At 36.5% G+C, this 17476-nt stretch overlaps 1 long non-coding RNA gene and 1 other non-coding gene across 2 annotated transcripts in view; both read left to right on the top strand.

The window, feature by feature from the left end:
- Window positions 1–1929, top strand: part of LOC142876414 (uncharacterized) — a 36955-nt gene extending 35026 nt beyond the window's left edge. Inside the window, exon 4 of the long non-coding RNA XR_012923316.1 lies at window positions 1702–1929. This is a non-coding gene — a long non-coding RNA (uncharacterized LOC142876414). The remainder of the gene's footprint in view (window positions 1–1701) is intronic.
- A 6373-nt stretch (window positions 1930–8302) lies between these two features.
- LOC142876758 (U6 spliceosomal RNA) lies at window positions 8303–8409 on the top strand. Its single transcript, XR_012923578.1, has one exon. It is a non-coding gene; the product is annotated as a U6 spliceosomal RNA (small nuclear RNA).
- Window positions 8410–17476: the final 9067 nt, after the last annotated feature.

Genomic DNA, 17476 nt, shown 5'->3' with positions numbered 1-17476 from the left:
AGGCTACTTATATGTGATTCCATTCTATGACATTCTGAACAGACAAAACTATAGAAACAGAGAACAGGTCATGTGTTGCCAGGTTTGGGGATGTTGATAGTAGTTGATTACACAGTGGCATGAGGGAATTTTTTGTGGGGATAGAACCTTATTGTGGTGGTTATGCAACTGTGTTTGTCAAAACTCATATAACTCTGCAATAACAAGTTTAAATAATAATATTGTATAGAAATTCTATCTCAATTAAAAAATATAGAGTAATTAATAGAGGACATACAGTGTTAGAAAAAATGCAAACATTTTCTTCAGAATAAAAGAAAGATATATTCAATAAGACCCTTAGATCAAAGAAGTTCATAGTTTGCAGTACCAGCTAGGTAAGAAGGAAAAACTGAATGCCAAAAGCCCTTACACACTGACACATGCGTTGTGAAATTCGGGATCAGCAAAGAAAAGGAGAAAATTCTAATATCTTAGAGGAGGAAGAAGTGATAATGTACAATGGAACAGGAATGAGATTCATATCACAGTGGCAATACTGGATAAAAGACAAGACCGTAACATTTTCAGTTTTTGAAGTAAAAGAGCTTCAAATCCTGTCTCTGACAGCAAAATAAGCAAGAAGTTAAATATGAGATTGACAGAAAGGCATTTTCCAATGTAATGCTGGACTTAAAAATCTTTTCAAAAATATTTTTTAAAGAATTTCACAAGCGAGAATAGAAACGTAGCTACTAGTAAACGCGCATGCGCATACAGGCACACACACGTAAGGGTGAATGAATACATTAGTAAGTTGATTATTTTTAACCTAAAACTAAAACACTAGATTACATCCTTAGTGCAAGTGAGGCAGGGCCGAGATGTCTGCATGGTGGAACCAGAAAGAGGAGACACCCTGCTGATTTTTCTTATTTTGGGCATACATATAGATATGGATAAATTTAAAATGTTTATGTGGGAAAATACACAAAAATATGGGTCTTAATAAGTCAGAAGCTATAACCAAAGAATATAAATAGAATATTTTACTTTCAAAATCACAGAAAAGAGTTTAATTTGTTCAATGAAAAACATGAAAGGGGCAAAAAGAGTACAAAATGGAAGTATGGTAAGTAAAAAATGTCAACTAGCAGTGAATACATAAAGCCTAATACCTGAACAGCTTAAATTAATCAATAATGACAGACGATGTGGCATGTCAGAGAAAATACACCTCAGGGGCAAAGTGGGATGCTACATATTAGTAATAAGAATAAATCTAGAAGATGAAATAACCACAAACATTTACGAACTCAGTTGCAGAGACTCCAAAAGCATACATAAAGCAGCAGTTGATGAAATTATTAGAAAAGGCATTTATTAGTAATTATAGTTGGATATTTTTATAATATCCACATAGCAAAATGAATAGCAAATATCATTCTGAATGGAAGTTTCCTTATGAGATCAGGGAAGGACAATGATGCCTGGAGTTGCTACCACTTTTTGACCTGGTACTGACTATCCTGATCAATGCAAAGACTGGGAAAATAAATAAATCTTGGAAATATAAAAGATAGGAGAGTATGTGAAGGTCTGCATAGTAAATCTAACAAAATCAACTGGAAGAAATTAAAACTACAGCTTTGAAGTTACATGTTCTGTATATGGGTTGCTGATAGAAAATATATTTATTGTTGCTTTTTGATTTTCCTTTAGGAGAAAATCCTGAAAATTGGGATTCTGTTGACAGTAAAGTAAACCTGTTTTGCCTGGGACAGGCACTGTTTAAAAAATATTTTTTATATTTTATTTTTTTGTAGAAATAAATATGTTCTATGTTGCCCAGGCTGGTCTTGTACTCCTGGCTTCCAGCAATCTTCTCGTTTTGGCCTCCCAAACTTCTGGGATTATAAGTGTGAGCCACCTCATCTGGCAAGGCCTTGTCTACACTGTTGTCCCATTGTCTGATTAGTGACCTCTGTCTCTCTCTTAGATATTTGCCATTTGGACAATAATCATGTGACTGCCTAAATTCTGATTGATGGATTTTATGTAATGAAAATATCATTAGAATATCAAATTAAACTCACAGTCTAATTTATGTTATTAAATGTAAACATAGCAAAAATTAAAAATAAATATCAATTTATTTGAATATTTTATTTTTCCTATTGATGTTGTTGGTTTGCACATCCACTTGAAAGAGGCATGAATCATCATTGTAGTTTTCAACATTATAACGACCCTACAATTCTTTTTTTCCATATTTTATGTAGGCTTCATGTTAGCTTGAAAATTAGGAAAGTGTATATGTGATTTTTAATTTCTGTGACTGGAAAAAGTTATTTAAATAAAAATAAGAACAAAAATAAACCCTTAATAATATGAAGTGAAGAAATTTGGTAAAAATTTAGAATACCTAAAAATTAGGAAAACATTTGACTTAAAGCCATTAGATTATTTTTAATTAATTTTCAAGATAATATTATTTTAAATTTCTGTATCTCTGAATACTAAGATTTGGTTAATTTATTTGTTATTTTTATGCCATTTTCAAAGGCATGAAAATAATACACAAGTTTTAACCATTAGTATTATTTTCTTTCTATGTAAGAGATGCTGATAGTCTGATAGGCATATTTCTGCATTTTTGAGTCATAATTGAATAAATGTATTAAAGAATGATAAAATATCATAAAAGAAGTTACCAAGATTGAAAAAAAGCTAAATTATACCATAAACCACAAACTGTGGTAAATGAGTTGTCAATTCTATAAGCTACTGAGGAGTAGAAATATGCTGATCTAGAAAAGCAATAAGCTAAAGATTTGGGGTAAGAAAAATTTACCATATTATCATTGACCTAAAGAGAATCACTGACTTATTAAAAAAATATGTAAAAATCTCTACCACCCAGTGTTTTATCAGCCATGACCTTTGCCTAAATTTGGGAATGGATTCAATTCATTATATTGTTTTTGGCTAGAGAAGACAAAATGGCCAAATTTTTACATGTCATGCTTAAAAAGAGACTTTTCTTCTTTTTGTTTTATTTTTCTTTTTGGCCACATCCTGTAAACATAAGAATGTCCAGATATGTACTTCTAAATCTCACTCCTTCAAGAAACCTCACTGTTTACATATTGCAAGCATCTGTTCCTTACAAAGTGTCGTTCTCTGCCATCTTTTCCTCATCCTTTCTTTCCCACCACGAACAGTATTGCTGCCGGCACAGTGTGTAGATTAGATTCTATCTTTTTTGAGGCAGCTTACTTATTTGAAAGAGAGAAAAGTGTTGATGAATATATGCTAGACTCAGATTTGATACATAAAATTCATGAAGAAGGGTTACCTTACTTTAGGATTTAGATTTGAGGGAAAAAGATATCCAAAAGACCACCAAATTTTAAAATTTATGATTCAGCTCTTTCCCTTAAATTCAAAACCCACATTTCCCTGTATCTACTCAATTCTACAATTGTATGTCTCACGTATATTTTCACCTTCTATGCATGGCCTTATTTATTATCTTTCTTCCTATATTGGCTCTTTATCTTCATTTTCTTGGTTTGGTTAATGGGATTATCACCCAGATGCTCAAGTTAGAGAAGTAGGCAAGATTTTAGAAGCTCTCGTAGTACAGTGTGGTGTGGGGAAGGGTCACAGTCTTGGGTGTTGAATAGAAATGGGTAGAATCCTTACAATGCACTTTCTAAATGTGTACTTTCACCTCTTGTACAAATATGGAAAATCAGAATAATAACATTTACCTCCTAAATTTGTTGTGAGAATTACACGAACTAATATGTGTACAGTGCTTAGTAGTAGCAGTCATTTTCAAAATTAATTTTTATCACACCCTTAGCAACAACATGTTCTTGGTTTTTGTACTATCTTATCTTAATCACTCAATTTCTTTTTCTTCTCTCTTCTTCTTCCTGCCACTTTCTTGGTTATGTTTTTTCATCTAGATCATTTCGCTAACTGCCTAACTTGTCTTTTTGACTACAAGCTACATCACACCCCCACATGTTCGATCTGTCCTCCACCGTGGTGTATGTAGGAAGGGTGATAACAAGAAAGTGCAATCCTGATTTTATCACTGTGAAGCTTTAAAACCCCTTAACTGTTTGCAAAGATAAAAGATAACACCCAGTGTTAATAAGCATGCTAGAAAAATAGCATCTCCTGTGTTACTAATGGGTATGAAAATTGGCCTTTTCCAGAAAGCAATTTGTCCTAAACCCCTCTCAATAGTGCTGCTTTTTTGACCCAGCAGTGCCACTTGCATGTCCCATTCTGAACTATAAGAAGAAGATATGCTCTGGATTTCTGACAAAGGTTCTTTTAACAGCCAACTTCTAAACGCTTTCTCAACAACTGATCAATATGTCCACAGAAAAACAAGAATAGGAAACAATAATAATGAAAAAGAAAACTACCTTTATTTGTGCCAAGAGTGGGAAATGGCAACCACATACCACAAAATCAAAGAATTGTGTGCCAAAGCAAGGGAAAATTTAATCATCCCAGAGGAACCAAGACTGAGAAAAGAATGCACTGTTGTGGAAAATAAGTGGAGAAAATTCTGGTTAGAGTTGGGGGAAGTATGGTTGGTCCCAGAGGGTTGGGGTCAGTCTCATTTGCTGCCCATGGCCTCGGATCTGTTAACCCTGCAAGTCTGCTAGAAACAGGGCTGTGGAATAAAGTACGTGGTCAGGCCACAGGATTCTTTGCTGATAGAATTTAAAGTAGATTTAATTTTCTTCTTTATGTTTTCCCTGTTTTCAAATTTCCATTGATGAAAAAAAATGAATTTAATAGATAGTTAAAAAAATCCCCAAACTAATAAAAATCTTTTGGCAGCTCCTTAATATCCTTACTATTCTGGGCAAACTGCTATTGTCTCCCTGTTTATACTCCAGATACTCCAGCTGTGCTGAAACATTTAGAAATCTTCCAAAATATAATATGCTCTTTCCCCCTTCCACAACTTTGCAACTGCTTTTCCCTGCAACTGTCTAGGGAGTTCCTTGTCATTATTTCTTACTCAGCTCAAAATTTACCTTCATCATGACATACTATTCTGTGATATCTGTAGGTGTGATTATATGTTTCCACTTTCATGACCCCTTTGTTCTGTGCTGATACCTCAGGAGTGATACTTACCACACTGGTGTTTTGTTTGTGTACATTTCTCTCTTACACCATGAGAGCTCTAGGACTGCAGGGATTGTGTTGTTTTAAACTTTGTGTGGTGTTTAATAAATGTTTGTTGAATCAACACAGAAGAAATGGGGCATTAATATTTTACTTTCTGCAGTTCTTCACTGAGTTTAGTGGGGAAATTTCTCACATTATTGCCTGGAGGACAACTTTGAGTAAAAAGTATTTTTTGTACATATTTTTTTCTTTTTATATTTGTCATTATATAGTCATTTCAAATGAGTAAGTGTTTAATTACATCTTATTCATTCCACATTTATATTCCATTTGTTGTTCCAGAACACAGAAATTGTAGTTCTTGTGTTTGATTTGCTTCACACATGTGATAAATTGCATGCACATGAATTCACTTAAGTTATTTCACAATGTAATGACTACATTTTTATGCCATCAATAATAAAAGTCATTAGAGTAACTAATTGTGTTATTTATCTGATGTAGAAGTAAAGAGATTTACAATGCACTGTGCAGAGGTGGTACCTTTATAGAGGCTCAAGAAAACAAACTGATTGCTTTAATTTTTCTCTCTGCTTACTCTGCCAAGAAAATTTCTGAGCCAGCTTTTAGATTTTAGTAGATTAAATTTATGGAAATTAGAAATATGTTCCTATGCAGAATGTTTTGTTTAAATATTTTATGCTGATATTTAGTGAATTTCAAGCTTATTTAGTCTAAAGTAACCACTAAGTTCTTTCCAAAACCTCAGCTAAACCCAAATCTTAGGGGGAGAAAAGAAAGCAAAAACAAATGTTCAATTATACAAGAGAAGTTAATTTCAAAAATGAATGATTAAAAAAATGGATGATTAAAGATTTCGACTTTATTATAACATAATTGTTTTCATTTCTTTTTAAGGAAACCACTGAATTGGTCCTTTCCATGGTTTACTACAAACTCTTTTTAACGTCCTCTATCTCTTTGAGAAGTTGGAAGGGTCTAGATTTTCATAAAATAAAGTGGTGAGCCCTGTCCAAACTTTTAGGTTTGTATTTTTTCCAGATAAATGTAACAATACCCATAAATCATAGTTATTTGGATTCTTATCTAAAATTGCCTTGAAATAACTGGAAATAAGGCAAAAGCTTTTCTAAAGGCATGCAGCACTTTACTCTTAAGCCTCGGATGAAATCTGAAACTAGCGTGAGCCTGGACCCAGAAGGGGAGGAGGAGGAGGAGGGAAGAAAGGAAACATTAAGTAGAGGCCAAATGCCATTATGCTAAAAATGCAATTTTACATTTTGTTTGAATCCTATTTTATCAAAAACTGCATTGTTAGTTTTAATTGTCATTCATGGTACTATTTATGATTCCCTGCAATTACCACATGCCGAAGGTTGCAATACAAACAACACAAATCGCACTTCCAGTTTTCAGAATTTTCGGTTTGGCAGTTTACCAGCTTTTTCAGGATAGGAGAACAGAGGAGACAGAATTTCTGCAGAGGTGTTATTTCTTTCAAAAACATAATCCACACATGCATGGAACCCTTGAATTTGCTATTCAGGCCACTTGAGAAATATAACCTTTTTTAGTTGTAAAATTCAGCACTAGGGCTGGTGGAGTAAGATTAAATAATGCTGCATGAACTGCCTGTTTTTCATTTGAGTCTGACACTTGCAGATGTAAGTTTAACAGAAATTATACATCTCCCTATATTAGTTGACGCTAAATAAACATTTTATCTATAATTCTCTACAGACATAAACATAGCTTGCTAAATCATGCGTGCATCCCGGAATGTGTATAATGCAAATCTTGCTTAAGTGTCTGATTTGTAGAAGCAACGAGTTAAATAATATGATATGCTATGGGCATGTCACAATCTGACTCAGTGACTCATGTGTTGGCAGTGGCCATGTAAATACAGCTACCGTCTGAAGGTAATAGGTGGCCACATACCTTCTTGACAGCTCAATGTGGAAATTAACTTAAAAGAATTTCGAAACAAAGAATATTTGCAAGGATTTAATTTCTGGATCTTTGCATTTTGTTATGAAATTTTTCATTAAAATAGAATAAAAACCTGAGCTTCAAAATTAACATCTGCTGTGTTTGGGGATTTATTCTGCTCCCCAAGTCCATTCTTTTAGTTTTCAAAATGAATTACTATTATCTGTCTCTGGATCTCCTACACTGTGGTTTCTTTCAGAATAATAGAGGAATATTTAAAAATTATTTTTCAACAGAGGGCTGTCCTATTGCTAGGATATAGTCCAACATGATGAGATGATGTTAAGCAGACTCACCTTTATTTCAAGAACTCAGTCTATAAAGATTTATTTAACAATTGATGATTCTGAATAATTTATCCTGAGAGATTTGACAAAATCTCAAAGTAAAAGTGATTAGGCCAGGCGCGGTGGCTCACGCCTGTAATCCTAGCACTCTGGGAGGCCGAGGCGGGCGGATTGCTGGAGGTCAGGAGTTCGAAACCAGCCTGAGCAAGAGCGAGACCCGTCTCTACTATAAATAGAAAGAAATTGGCCAACTAATATATATATATATATAAAATTAGCCGGGCATGGTGGCGCATGCCTGTAGTCCCAGCTACTCGGGAGGCTGAGGCAGGAGGATTGCTTGAGCCCAGGAGTTTGAGGTTGCTGTGAGCTAGGCTGACGCCACGGCACTCACCATAGCCTGGGCAACAAAGCGAGACTCTGTCTCAAAAAAAAAAAAAAGAAAAAAACAAACAAAAAGTGATTAGAATTACTAATTGTTGGGTTTCTGATTGGGTATGTTGTGTACTGGGAAACATACTGGCTTTCCTGTCAGGTTGACTGGGGTTAGAACTTTATGTCTGCCAGTTACAAACTGTGAAGTTAGGCAAGTTCTTTATCTTCTGTGGACCTCAGTTTCTTATTTATAAATGGGTAAAGAACTAGTCAAATGTACAGGATTTTTGAAGATCGAAACATGAGATGATATATGTCATTTTCCTAACACTGTACCTGACATAAGTACATGCTGAATTTATGGTAGTTATTGCTATATTTTTAATCTAACAAACTAAAAAAACATGACAAAAGGTGCACTTACTAAGACTAGATAAATCAATAAAAACAGGTATTTTATTAAATATAAAACTTTAAAAATGCTCACTTTGGCACCACATATACTAAAATTGGAATGATACAGAGAAGATTAGCATGGCCCCTGCACAAGGATAACATGCAAATTCATGAAGTGTTCCATATTTAAATTTAAAAAATAAAAAACTTTAATAATGAAAATCACAATGGATCAAAAGTACTCGTTTATAATTTTGTTATATTATTGTTCTAAACATTTTGGCAAAATCAAGGCAACTTAATTTATCAAAAATCCACACAACGTTTGAAAAATATATATGTATTATCTTTTGGCTCAATTAATTTGGCTTACAAGCAAAACATTGACTTACCCAGATATATTTTGATTCTATCATAAACTTATTTTCTTAGGGATCTGTGGGAGATTTTTGTAAATTTCTGTTTCCTGTTATTTAACTTCAGAGATTAATATTTTTAAAAGGAAATATCAGAATTTACTATTCTTAATATAGTAGAGTGATTTCATATCGATATAATTTCAAGTTTATGGAGAAATTGCCAGAGTAGAACAACGAATTCCCACATATTCTTTACCCAGATTCACCAATTGTTAACATTTTTGCTGTAGTTACTTTATCATTTACTCTTACATAAACATATTTTTTACCTTTTGAAGAGTGTATTTCCTAAAAACAAAGACATTCTCTTGCATAACCATTTAAATGACGAAAATATAAAAAATAGTGATACAATAGTGTTAGTTCATCCAGAGCTAACATTCAAAATTAATCCATTATTCTGACACTGTCCCACGTTGCTAACTGTTTTTTTCCAGTCTAAAATTTAACTCAGGATTAAGAATTTATGCTTACCTATCACGTCCCTTGAGTATCCATTAATCTGGAATAAGCCTCAGTCTTCTCTCTTATGGCCTTGGCAGCTACGGAGAGTATCTGTTATTTTGTAGAATGTCCCTCAACTTCAGATCTCCTAATGTCTACTCTGACACATGCCCGATAGGAAAACAGACATGAGATTGTATTCTTCTCAGCACATCACGCCAGGAGGCACAGACCTTGGTTTGTCCATTATTGGTGACACCTGTAATCACTTGACTAAGGTGGTTCTGCGAGGTTTCTCCACTGTAAAGTTACTATTTTCCCTTAGTAATTAATAAGTAATTTGTGGAGAGATACTTTGAAGGTGTGCGAATATTTTTTACTCCTCCAACTTTTCACCTACTCATTTAAGCATTTATTAATAATTTTTGCTTAAATCAATTTTTATCATAATGGTTGCAAAAGTGGTGATTTTCTAACTCTACCATTCTTTGCACATTTATTAGTTGAATTCTACTTAAAGGAATAACATTCCCCCCTCCATTTATTTAGTTTTTGTTTATTTATTTGGATTTGTGTGGATTCTTGCTGTATCCAATGATTAATAATTATTCTGATAATCATTATTATCAGGCTTCTTTGAACTTTCTCTTCTGGAGGTGATTTTAGCTCAATTCTCCCTTATCTTTTTTCAGATGCATTTTTTTCAGAATCCCTTTCCCCTCTAGGAATGACTACAGAGGGACTTCGAAAATTGGCTATGCTGGAATTTGGTGCTTATTTTTTACTTATGGGTAATTTGCACTTGTAATGATTTCTGTCTTCTAGTTATGCCAACGGTGAGAGTTTTGTATGATTTTATTTGTTCTTTTTACTTCTAAGTTGTTTGAAGAGATCAAGATTCTTAGATGCACAGACTTAATGCCCAGCTTCCGAGTTCCTTCAATGAGGAGGAATTGCCTTTTAAAATACCTTGAGAAGCTATATTTCAGTATAACATGAAAACTTAATGGCATGGATTATAAGAAAATAAAAATAAGGAAGAGTTAATATTCTCTATAGTGAAAGGAGTAAGAGAGGAGAGGAGGAAGGAACAGAAATGGCCAAGGAACGTGGCAGATGTCCGTGGAGGAAAGCGGACAGTAAAGAATTATTGAAAGCAAGTCAAAGAAATATAAAGAATGAAATGTCTAATAGTAAATTTTAAATTTTAAGAGGCCACAAAAATAAATTTCTTTGTCATTCCAAATCATAAGTTAAAGTTAAACATATTACATACACAAATGCCATGGGTGAGTGGTTTGTGAGGGTTCTCAAAGGAAAGATGTTGCTTTTCATGTCCTGGTTTGTCACAGAGCAGAGGGCAGGAGAATGATTATACGGGATCAGATGTCAATGACATCAATAGCCAGTGGAGGCAGGCAGAGCCAGAGTCGCCATGAAGATGTTAACCCCAGGGGCTTCTCAGAAATCTTGGTGAGAGCCCCAGATTTCTCATAGAACATGAGATGGAGTTATGGGATCTTGGGTGTAGCATAAACAGGCATGAGTTCCATGGAGCCACCTGTGATGGAGAGGTGGTCACAGTCTGTGGGTTGTGGGAGTCAGCAGGGCAAGTCAAGTAGGCTGTACCTGGCTGTCCTATAGGGAGGTGTTCACCAGGAGGTGTTTGTATAATAAGGTAGAGATCTGGATCAACCAGGCCAGGTGCGGTGGCTCACACCTGTAATTCCAGCACTCTGGGAGACTGAGGTGGGAGGATCACTTGAGGTCAGAAGTTCGAAATCTGGATTAACCACATTGAGGTACCGGGAAGAGGTGGAGAACTGAAATTTGTGTCAAGGGTGACTGATCTCTGCTTCTGGTATGAGAAAGTCAAATTTATATTCACACTGGACACTGAGGCAACATAAAATTATAAGACTTCATGACAGTACTAGCTAGGGTTCATTTCGTAAGCACAATTTTGATCTTATCACTCATCAAAGAGGTTTGTAATCATCTGTGTGAATATTTTGGTTTATTAAATTTATCTCCCTACTGCTGGAATTTTAGGCAACATGTCAAACAATTTAAAATATAAAATAATTAATATAATTAAATATTTATTAAAAAATAATAATTAAAAGGAAAAAAAAAAGAAATTTATCTCCCTAAGTAAGAGAATCCAATTGTGCAGTAAGTATTTGAATCTTAATGATTTCTCCTTCTTAGTCCAGCATTCTCAGAATCAACTTCTTTACCTATTCCCAGGATTCCTGCATATATATTACAGATGACAAAAGTCCTGTGGTGTTTTTGGTGTGTATTTCTTCTCTTCTGGGTTGGTTCTGGAATTGGCATTCCGGAGCATTTGTATATTTAACACGTGACAGAAACACTGCGTGGAAGGAACATGGGAGGAGTTTATGTGTGATATTTTACATGGAGTGATCAGGAAAGCTCCTGAGTTTTGAGTGAAAATAAAAGGAAAGAAGCAAGGTAATTAGCTATGCATACATCTAAGATAAGAGCATTCCAGGTAAAAGAAAAGTCAAGTGCAAAGGCCTTGAGTAATTTAGGGAAACATTAACTAGACCACTATATCTTAAGCAGAAAGGATGAGAGGGAAATAGTAGGACAGGAAGTCACGAAGGTGATGGTGACCAGATTGCGTGGGGCCATGTAAGTGCCCATAAGGCCCTTAGCTTATGTTCTGCTTGAGATGGGGAGCCACAGAAAATGTTGAGAGGAGTGTCGTGATCTCGCCTACATGTGTCAGGGTGATTCTGGCTGCTTGTATCAGACTACTGTATGTTTGCAGGTGGGGGAGATGACGGGGGAGGTGGGCCATGCTCAGGACTGTGAAGAATATTATTATAATAGAGATTATCAGAGCAAAAAAAAATAGAGATTATTGCAATAATTTAGTAAAGATATTATGGTGTCCTGGACCAGTGTGATGGCAGTGAGGGGGGTTAGAAGTGTCAGATGCTGGACATACATGGAAGATAGAGCTGACAAAGATGCACACGTGGGATGTAATAGAAAGAGAGGAGTCAAAGATGACTCTAAGAATTTTGACTCTGCAACTGAAAAAAATTATGAATTTATTAACTGAGTAGGGGAAGACTATACAAAGAGATAGTTTGGAAGGATTTTTCAGGAGCTCAGATTTGGACATGTTAGGCTTGAGATGCCTGCTAGATATTTTAAATGAAATGTCAGGTAGGAAGTTATGGGTCTGGGTATACAGGTTTGCAGTTCAGCATGTAGATGGAATTTAAAGGCAGGGGACCGGATAGGCTCCTTTAGGGAATGAGTGTAGATAAGAAAGCCACAAGAACTAAAGACAGAGCCATGAGACACTCTTATCGTTAAAGGTTGAGATGAGAAGGAATCACAGTGGTATCACGGTATCCTGAAAGTCAAGAGAAGAAGTTTGCTTTGCCTGACTCTAGTTACACAGTTGAGTGGGAGCAGAGTGGTATTCACTATGATAACTGGCTTTTTCTTGCAAGGTGATTTCTTCCAATCAGGGTGCAGTGGCATTTTCAAACGAGATGAACATCTTTATAATGCAAAGGTCTAGACTATAATTCCATGGACAAGGGAGGTTCCGTGGGAGGTTGGAGCTTCAGGGTACACGTAGCACTCCAAATTCTCCCATGTCTCTCCATTTCAATTCTCCAGTGTTTATTCAGTCCTAACCAGTGTGCTGCATGATATACAATTAAGAATATAGGCTGTGGGGTCAGTCTGGCTGTTTTAATCCTAGCTCCACTATTACCAGCTGTTTGACTTATAGAAATTTACTTAACTTTTCTGTGCCTTAGTTTCCTAATCTCTGAAATAGGGAAGACAATAGTACTTACTTAGTAGGCTTCTTCTGAATATTAAATGTGATAATATAAATATAGCACTTAGATTAGTGCCTTGAACATAGCATTTTCTAAATGTTAGCCATGACTATCATTGTGAGATGTGGTGAGGCTGGGAATTCAACAGATGCTGCAGTTTGAAAATTCACAGAATAAATCTTTGGCCATTTTCCCTGCAGCTGCCCAAGCTAAGGAATCATTTTGAATGATTTTAGAAAGTCCCTGGATTTCTAAATGTTTTTGATTGGGGCCAACAATTTAGATTTTTGAACTTTTTAATAAGTTAAATTATTTTGTTTATATTACATTTTACAATGGAATAAATTTATGATTTTTTTCATTACAGGAGAAATACAGGTTTATTGTTAAAAAAAATCCACTACTGATACATGTAAATGAGAAAGTTAAAATAGAAAAAAATAAATGATGGTTGGTTCCTTTCTTCCTTCCTTCCCTCCCTCCCTCCCTCCCTCCCTCCTTCCCTTCCTTCCTCCCTTCCTTACTTCCTTCTTCCCTCCTTTCCTTCCTTCCTTCCCTCCCTCCCTTTCTTCCTTCCTTCCCTTCCTTCCCTCCCTTTCTTCCTTCCCTTTCTTCCTTCCTTCCTATAGCAAGGGGCAAGGGACTGGGTCTCCTAGGACGACAGTGGGTGCTATTGCCACCATCTTGGTCCTGCCCCACCCTAATTCTTCACACCTGGGGGAGGAGGGAATACCCTACAAACCTGCTAATCAGAACTTGGCACACCAGCTGCAAAAGAATGTAGAGGACTCTCTATCCCATGGGCCAAGCCACATGAGTATCATAAAGTCTGGAAAGTGACCTGGAACCCACATGCGTAGTTACGGCTCAGGTCATGTGACTCCCAACTGTCTAATCAAAGTGGTTCCATGGTGACCTCTGAACTACAAGGGAGATCCCTATCCTGGCACTATGAAATAAGACACAGACCATAGCCAATCTCTCTCTCTTTGCCCTTCCTTTTGCTTGCCATTCTGCGACAATGGGTCCAGTCATCATCTGTGGCGTAAACCTATATCTTGCTTTCGCCCTATAATCCTATCTTTCTTTCCTCAATACACCTCATTTTTGTGCTTGCCTAACTTTGGCCTGTCTGGTCATTCTTTGGCCATGAGCTCACCAGGAACCCACAGTTTCAAAGGAAAAGCTTCCTTCCTTCCCTATCTCTTTCCTTTTAAAAGAACATCCCTCTACACATGCTTTTGTCTCTTCTGTTTTCTTCTTAAATATTCATATAGATCCTGTAATGATGAATTTAGACCTATCAAATATTATAACCATTTTGGTCATTTTCACTGTTCACCAAGTTTTAATAACAAAATTTCTAAATTACCAGATAGAAATCTTTATCATTTGCCCTTACTATGCACACATATACCCCAGGCAGTTTCCTGTGGCTGCTGGGTATGCAAAAAGAGACTCTAAGGCCTTTAAACACATGAATTTATGGCTCAATCCTTCATTAAGGGACATAGTTAGAATCTATATGCTTCAAACTCTGTAACTGGAGCATGCTGCGTCAGCCACCACCATCCTATTGAACATACAAGCTCATGGCTTAGGTTGCACGTTACGATAACCTGAGAGTTTTAAAAAATACAAATACCTGGGCCTCATCCTTAGAGATTCTGATTTAATTTGTTTGTGGTGGGACCTAAGCATCTATCTTTGTAATATTCCTCAGGTATTTTTAAAGTTCAGTGTTGAACTTTATATGACTTCAGGCTCAGATTGTTATCAATTTCGGTTGGCATTGTGATCAAGCCTCTGTGAACAGATATCCTATCAGATAGCCAATGGCTATGTCACTAGCTGGTCCTTGGTAAGTGATTAGCACTCATTTCCCCTTGGACATACCCCACAGAATGCACCTGCCAGTAAACAAACTGCATGCAAACTAGTAAAGCAATTGTGATTTACCTAAAGCGATACCTCAGTGACTGCTGAGAAAAGAAGATAGAGTCACTGGACAGGGATGTGATACAGAAGACGCCTGTATTGGGATGGTGAGGAGTGAGGGAGGTCTTGGACGGTTAGAATTTCTTCTGTTCCCTGATTCTGTGCTTCTAGATGTCTGAGGCCTAAAAGATAGAGCGGCAGTTGGGTTAGGGAAAAGACTTGAACAACAGAGAGAGTTTTGAAGTCAGAAGCACAAGTTTTTATTTCTCTCTTGTGTCTCACCAGAGGCCTTCAGCAAACACCACAGTCGATCTCCAAACCTCCCACAGAGCAAGAAACCACTCTACTCTTTAAAGTACTCTGCAGTCAGAATACTTTAAAATGCAAATCTGATCATGCCACTGTTCTGTCACCAACTCTTATATTTCCTCAGTTTTTTGGATAACATTGAACTTCTTTAACAGCAACCTTAAGAACCTTCTTATTTCTTCTCCAGCTTCATCTCTAGTTCCTGTCCCCTCTCACATTTGACATTCTGGTCAAACCAGGCTGATTTTACCTCTTCACACATCACATTCACTCTCCATTCTGAGTCTCCGTACACACGCTACTCTCTTTTAAATACCCTCGTCCTTCGCCAAATGTCTACCATCTTTCAGTCTTGGCTGACGCTTCCTGCTAGGAGTATAAGACACACCAGTCCTAGTATTTGTCACCGGGTAACTGCCTCTGTGTCTATCTGCATGTCCTATGTTACTGCAAAATGCCTGAATGTGTGCTTTGCACCTTGTTCATTCATCTCTATGACCTCCATGTACTGTACCACCAATGTCTAGCACATGGTATAGAGTCAATATAAACACAGAGTGCTGACATTTGTCACATAAATGACGACAACTTGTAGGTAGACCCAAGAAATGCATTGAAGTAGTAATGACTTCTGGTTCTTTTTTTTTTTTTTTTTTAATGTTTACTTTAATTATGAAACTCATAAGGAAAGGAAACCTTAAATGTGATTATTCCCTCTAAATCCCTTTACAAATGACTTTTCCCTTGTATTTGTTAAGCTCGTGCATTGAAATAGTCACCTTTGAAATCTCTACTGCATTTTTCAGTTCAATGTTCTTTGGTCCCAATGATGCACAGTTCCTAGAGTAAAAATATCTATGACCATGTTTATGAGCATGAAGTCAAGTTTACAATTTAAATAATTGTATGTATTCAACAAACTTTCTCGATTAGTTTTATCAGGAATTCAAATTTGTAAGATGAAAATATATTTTTATAAACTGACACATTTATTATTTTACATAAACCTATTTTGGATTCTGTTCATGATATTCTTGTATTTATTTCACCAGTATGACTGAGACTCAATGTGTTTACCAGAACCTAGTCAAGAAGCTATACTAACACACTGAAATAATAATCTTGCAAATTCATTGTTCTTCATTGTGCATTTCCACCACAATTTATTTGGTACCGAGTGTGCACCAATCACAAGAAACAGAAAAATCTCTGTGGGACATTAAGAATGCTAAGTAGCATTGCTTTGGGACAAACATAACAGAGTGTGGTCAGCTCTTTGAGGGCCTGAATCTGGAGTGGGGTAATGTGACTCTGTCTCTGCTCTGTTGGATGTCGGCGCAAACTGCACATAACACCCCTGCAGGCAGCTGCTCCAGTGTGGGACTCCCGGGCCGTGTTGGTGGGGAGTTGGTGCAAGGGGTGGTTGGAAGTAGCAGGGATGAAGCAGTTCAGCAGGCTTGGGAGGGCTCCCTTGGGGACTGGAGCCAGAGGAGGAGGGGAGAGGTAGAGCGGCTGAGATGGCTTTGCACATGGGGACAACAGGGGACGCAGCTTGAGCCTTTCAGTAACAACATCTGTAGCGTCCCTGCTTTCCCACTGAACATGAGAGTCAGGGCACACTTACTTGTTACCACAATGGCGACTTCACATTGCTTCCTAGGTGTAATGCCATGGAAAACATAGGTTATTATGATTTTGTTTTCTGAGTAAGTTTTCACCTGAAATTACGTGCTTTTGATTTTATTTTCCTATGCTATAGATATTATCTTGCTTATTCATGCAATACTCCTAAGCAGTTAGAATTGGCAGTTAGAATTGGAAATTACTGTTTTCACTTCACAGATACATTGATGCAGAGAAAGTCTTTTTGTGTCCAAGTAATAGCCTCAAGTAATTAATCAGAAATAAAGCCAGGATTCTCCAACTTCTGACCTTACTATCTCTTGACTGACTATATAGCCTGGCGGGAGGAGGGGTGGGTGTTAGTGAGGGGAGACATCGAAAATCTTGATTATTAGTGGTTATTTAAATTTCCAGCAGCAAGGATCACTTGAGGCCAGGAGTTCAACACCAGCCTGGGCAACAGAGTAAGATCCTATCTCATAGATACATAGATGATAGATAGATAGATAGATAGATAGATAGATAGATAGATAGATAGATAGATAGAGAAATTCCCAGCAGGTAATGGAAACATACAGGTCCACAAATTAGCAAGAAGGTTTGATTTCCACTGGTGGCTCAGCTGCTCACTTGTTGTGTGACCTTTTAACAAATCACTTCCTAGCCTCTCCGGGTTTCATTTCTTCCT

The sequence above is a fragment of the Microcebus murinus genome, chromosome 15 (assembly GCF_040939455.1).
Source record: "Microcebus murinus isolate Inina chromosome 15, M.murinus_Inina_mat1.0, whole genome shotgun sequence".
In the NCBI taxonomy this organism is placed as follows: Eukaryota; Metazoa; Chordata; class Mammalia; order Primates; family Cheirogaleidae; genus Microcebus; species Microcebus murinus.
This window is presented reverse-complemented; position numbering and strand designations above follow the sequence as displayed.